This window comes from Drosophila albomicans, unplaced genomic scaffold (genome assembly GCF_009650485.2).
Source record: "Drosophila albomicans strain 15112-1751.03 unplaced genomic scaffold, ASM965048v2 utg000145l_pilon, whole genome shotgun sequence".
Lineage (NCBI taxonomy): Eukaryota > Metazoa > Arthropoda > Insecta > Diptera > Drosophilidae > Drosophila > Drosophila albomicans.
The window spans coordinates 19,780-26,171 of NW_026263677.1; the positions used below are offsets into that span (position 1 = coordinate 19,780).

The 6,392-nt window shown below is 38.9% G+C and overlaps 1 pseudogene; it reads right to left on the minus strand.

Moving 5' to 3' along the window:
* LOC117577300 (probable ATP-dependent RNA helicase spindle-E) lies at positions 1-5,822 on the minus strand (annotated as a pseudogene).
* Positions 5,823-6,392: the final 570 nt, after the last annotated feature.

A 6,392-nucleotide genomic window follows, 5' to 3' on the forward strand; every position in this document is an offset into this window, starting at 1 on the left:
ATTTAATTATACAAAGGTCCATAATGGATGAACCTCAAATTAAATTTAATAAACTGCATTTTACAGAGGTTTCCATCCGATCTGCTTTTCCCGATCGCGATGTAGTTGGGTAAGCAAGTGCAAGCGCAATTGGGTGACGCTTTCTAACATTACGTTACACAATTTGCATTGCAGCATTGACATATCTCTTCGACTACAAAATAATTGAATATGTTAATTATTTGTAAGGTAAATACTCAAGGGCGTATAAATACTTACAAGTTGCGCCACTCGTAAAGTTGTTTGCAATTCGCTTGTAAGGCCAACAAGTTACTCATATTCTCGATTTCGAGTTCGTAATAGCAATGTATGGGCAATATGGCTCGCTTGCCAAACGGTTCGGCGGCAGGGTTCCAAATCAGACATGTCCTCCCAAACATAATCAGAATTTGACAGGTTACGTTCAATAAAACTCCGATCTTTGTTCAGAAGCCTACAAAATAAAGAAATTAAAAAGAATCGCAACAATTGATAGTTATTTATAAAGACAGTGTAAGCAAAGATTGCAGTTGATTAAAAATAGTAGCACGACCCTCATCTCTAGCGGTGGGCAGTTGATTAGGGTCGCTGTGGAAGAACAACATGTCGATATTGTAACGCATTTGATTGATCTAAAAATATAAGTTTCAAAAATTTTAAAATTAAATCAATTATATTGCAAAATAATATTTACAATACGAATATCGTCCTCAAGAACTGCGACATCCAAATTAACGACCATGTCGTGCTCTTCAAAATGAGATTGCATAGTTTTTTGGATTAAAGCCAAGTCCAGCTAAAATACACACGTATTTCGTACGTTCCTTATTGCATTTGATTTGCATGGAGGGACAAAAGAGCATAGTCATCAATGCAGAAAAGCCCGTGAATATTTGGCATAAGAGTAGTGCCTCGAGCAGTCAACTTATCACCATCGGTTTCACTAACAGACGCTGCCACCACCATTTGATTATGACGATCTTGTGGGGTCGGAATCTAGAAGAACACCATTAACTGATTCTCGCTCAATAACCACAGTCTTAAATAAGCCGACGCGTAGCATTGAACACATAGATGTTTCAAGTGGACTGTATGGCCTTTAAGCATTATAGTTTGATTGCATTTATTCAGAGGCGGTGGCTTCAAGTTTTGGTCAGTTGGGTTCTGAGCAGAACGTAAATAATCCTCGTTGATGTGATGTTTTTCCTCATGGCTTACATGGCACTCAACCTCTTGCTTGCGTATGCGAAAGTCATGATCCTTACGCGACATATAATCTTCATCTGCTCGACGAGCCAATTGTCGTTCCACAAGTTTGTCATTGAGTAGTCCATCACGCATATGCAGTAATACAGCAGCGACGTTGTTGACCAATGAGTATATCTCCAATTCAATAGTTCCGCACTTTGATACTGTAGTCAACATTTCGACTGCCTCATTATCCCAACGGTTATAGTTGCTAACCAATGACGATGGCTGTATCAAAGCCAGCCGGCATTCAAGCATACGCGGTGGCAGTTGATCTAATTTATATTTCAGCTCATATGGCATCACTCGCAGCTGATCTATAGCCAATAATGCTGTATTACCGTAATCAATGAAGCGCACACTAAACTTTGGATTCCCATTTGCTTGAGTTTCGACCCTGATGACAGTTGCGCGCTGAAAGTGTTGCTTATGCATTGCCAGAAGCTCCAGGCCCGTTGTAATAATGCTTGGATTCTTCACATGACAGCTAAGGTGCTGTGGTGAATTAATTAGTTCAGTCATGCTGTCGATGCGATCCAACAATTCATTTGGTTGAAAGTAAAACTTGCTACAATTTACAATCTACAAAAACAAAAATGATTCGTATTTATTAGTTTAAAACTGTGTCGTTTATTTATATATCGGGATTTTTGCACTTACATGCGATATTTTGCCTGCCACATCTTGTCAAAAACAGATGGTAGCTCAACATTCCATTTCTTGCATGGTGGCACCCAGGTGCTGTCAATGACAACTCCAATCCCGTGTTGTTCAACATACTTAAGAGCACTGGTTTTTCTGAAAAAAAATCATCAAAAATTTAATGATTAAAGAATCGAAACCTTAGAAATATAGCTAACATTTTCATGAAAAATGGACATTTCATTTAGAAAATATTATCAATTAAAGCGAATTGTACTGTTATCCTTACTCTATAACGTGAAGAGGGCGAGATGCATTATTTAGACGCATTCTAACAGCCTTGTAAACCTCGGTCGCGACGCGTCCCGGCACATGAATGGGATTCATGTAATTATATTCATCGTATCCTCTTTAAATGTTACAAATATCTTTTCAGAACCATGCGAAAATGTAACATCCATTTTCTTGGCCGGAATTTTTGCCTCTAAAAATAATTCCTTAATCCGTCGAGTATATAATTCACCCATATACCGTGGCTCAAATTAGTAAAGTAGACAGTGCGACAAGGATCGTTGCCATTAATAGCTCGTATATGTGTTGCTATCGTAGTCCTCGTTTGCTTTATCGGCGCGCATGAAATAATTGGGATAAAATGCGCCGGCAATAATTACTTTCAAAACTATGGATTTTTGACGATCATTCCAAGACTTGCAAGCACTAGATGGCATGTTTTGTAGATACATAGAAGTACAGCGTTGCTGCAGGTCTTGTACCATCAAATGCATCTCTCGAAAGAGAACGCAAACAAACACAAAACCGCCGAGCCCATTGGTGTTCCGAATCCTTTTGCATTCTGTCCTGACATATGTTCAGATACATCTAAAATGATCCCAAAATTCATAAATTTTTACAGTCAAATACTTTTGCGTGTATATTTAAGAGACTTTACTAACTTTGTACATGCGATATACAGCAATCATGTCCGAGCCAGAACCATCGGGAGAAAGCGTAGCGCATCCAAAAAGCTTCATTTTGTCCTCGTCTTTCAGTGAGAAACAATCCACGAACAGACATGCCAGCAGCTATGAGACAAATTCGGACAAGACCTTGTTTCTCAAATCTTCAATAAAATGTCGTGACCTTTCGTGACTTACCCATGATAATAGCCTCGTCGAGGCAATTAAATACGTAACCAATTATAATAAGGCGGCTCAAACGCACGTCTAGGGGGAGACGTGTCATAATGCGACCCCAATGGGTGATATCGCCGTCGAGATCCTCGTAAACTCCATCAACCGTTGTAAAAAGGGCTCCAACTTCCTTCAGCAAGAGGACCGTGTTTGTGTATGTCGAATAGATTTGGTGGCGACATCGCTAGGGCCAGAATTTCAGTTGGGCTACCCATGTCAAGTTCCTTGGCTTTTAGTATCGAATTCTCAAGTGGCGATCGAAGCATCTCGGGGACTCCAAACTCTTTCATTTCATTTAAATAAAAGTCCTTTGTGACCATACGATAAACACGACCACTTCGTAAACGTCCAAACACGTCCAGCTCGTTGGCGACAATTCACTTTGGAGGCCCACTCCAAGCGAAGGCTTTTAAAATTCGATGCAGAGTTGGTATGTAGCACTTTGGTTAGGCAAAAGTCAATGACATAGGATACATCTGGCACGGTTATAGAGCTCTCCGAAATATTTGTAGTCAGTATCACCTTGCGATGGCCAACGGGAGGTGGTTGAAAGACTTCTGCTTGAGCCTCGGGCGACAACAACGAATGGCATCGCACAATTGTAATTTCAGTACTGGGACTGTGAATGTGAATCAATCAGTTAACGGATAATAAAATATTAAGTTAATTTATTTACTTTTCTCCCATTACTTGTTTAATATGCTCGGCCATAGTATCAATCTCATGGATGCCTGGCAAAAAAATGAGCACTGCTCCTGTGCGCTTCGACTCCTCATAGGTTTGTCGGGATGTCCCCAACCGCCTTGCGTTCCATGTTGTCAATCACCAAAAGTATTTTAATGGCATCGCCATAGCGATCTGGTGATATACCTGGTTCCCGCTGTTGGGCTCATCCTTGCAATGAATATTCTTGAACTGATCTCTATAGAATTTAACTAGCGGATATTTGCGGCCATGACTAGCAGTAACCACGGGTGGTATCCACGAAGTGCTAGCAAAATACTTGCAGAACTCGTTAGCATCAATAGTGGCAGACATCAGGATGACTTTGACATGACGTGAATTCAGTGCCAGCAGTCGCGTACAACACAATCAACAAAAAGTCCATGTCCTCATCCCGCTCATGTACCTCATCCAAGATAATGTGAGTGTAGTGTGTGAGTGTCTTTTGATTAATGAGATTATTCAACAATACACCTGTGGTACAATACAATAAGCGAGTGTCCTCCATATTAGCGGGACGGTGTAGGCCAACTTGATATCCACACACAGTTCCTGGTTGCCATTGCCGTTCCTGACAAACACGATTGGCAATCGATATGGCAGCGATACGTCGTGGCTGTGTTACAACAATTTTACAGAATTCGCGCCTCTTGAAAGCTTCATCCAATATGTACTGCGGCACCTGTTGGAAAAAAAAAAACAAATTAAACTCCCGACACCTATTATTAATAAAAGCAAAAACACTGCAATATATATACATAAATGACTATGATCAAATATATACTTAATACGGTTACACACATTTTCTGTATAAACGAAGATACTCTACAGTATGTAATGGTTAAAAAATCTTAGAAATTTAAAATAAAAATTCATGAAATTAATGTCAGTTGTTGCAAGTTGCAACGTCTTTGGACGGTACCAATGACAAGTTGAAGCTGTTCTCATCATGCTGTAAAGAAATACAATCAAAACACATGTACTCAGTGCAGACCAACCACATCGAGATGATTGAGACAACATTGGCGGTGTTGCATCTTACGGAAGGGAGTTGCCTGCTGATGGCGAGCTAACGGTGAAGGAAACTTAACGAATTGCATGCATATAATTTATTCCATTCATCTCAAACTTTGGACCCGCTTGTCTGTTTTGTCAAGAAACTATGTATATTCACGCACCTTTGAGTAGCACAACTCCCAAAGAAGCTTTACTTTTAGCAATTTCGTACAAGAGAATGCATTTCTTGGTGCTTGTGAAATTTTGGAAAACCCTGAAGACAGCAAAAGCAATGGACTCTCAATAACATCAATTGAAGCCAAAGAGAGTCAATCTCAACGAAGAGCTTAACTGCCTAGCGATTTATAAGCAACTCTGCCGACTTGAGGAATCTACAACACGCATATGATATCGGCATACGCACTTCATCTGCGCCCACAAAGATCTTTATTGATATTCAGAATATTTTCGTTAAAATCAGAGGTCTGCATAGAATATTTAATCCATATATAAATTAAAAAGCATACCTGTGTAGTTTTACCACAGCCCGTCTCTCCTTTTAATATAACCACCGGATTATCATTAATGGCGGCATAATTTCTCCACAATGTGCATATATGGGCAAATTCTTGTCCGATTTAAATCGAAGTGATATTTCTCATAGTAGGCTTCATCAGAGCGCACGCGAGGCTGCTCTTCCATTTCGCCGTCATCGTCGTCACTATCCAAATCATTAAGTGTTTTATTGCGCACTGAATAGTTGTTCTTGTCATCATCCATCTGTAAAGTCAACATACATATATATACATGTACATATATTCTTGAAAGATGTCTCAAATTCCCATTCATTTACTTCGCCGTACCCACACTCATTCAATTTTAACATACATACATACACACATCGTGTGTATAAACTTTTTTTCTTACTTTCTTCATGAGTTCTTTTTCTTTCTCGACAATTTCATTTCACATAATCCGTGCCAACCATTTTGCGTTTGATCGGATTGGAGTCTTAGTCTCCACGGCTAGAATTTTTGGATCGCCAGTTATACACCCTTGTAAAGCGGTTCCTCGCTGGAATTCCTTGAAAAATCGAAAAGTCCATTATATCGGAGTCCATGCTGACATTAAGTTTCAGCGTTCACTTCAAATAAAACTAGTATGCAACAGAGCGGTTAAGCGGTAAATAAAAAAGCACCTCAAAATATCGATATATTCATTAGTTAGACAGCGTTTACCAACACAGACTAAAATATTCGCAGTAACGGACTAGCTGTCTATAAACTATCGATTTTTTTCGCTCCAATATCTAAATATTTTTAATTCTATTAAAATTAAATTATATCTTTAAAATTAATTTAAATGTTGACGATATATTTAAAAAATGTGTAACGCTTCTGCTACTGAAAATACTATTTTTATAATTTGAAACTATTTTGTAAATGGAAACTTATCGCTGTTAATAACAGCTGTCAAAATGTTAATTCGTTGGATGGCAAACACAGCATAACATACAAATTCATTGAACGTGACAGTACTCAATTTCAGAATTATTTTTCCATTTGATGTTAAAAA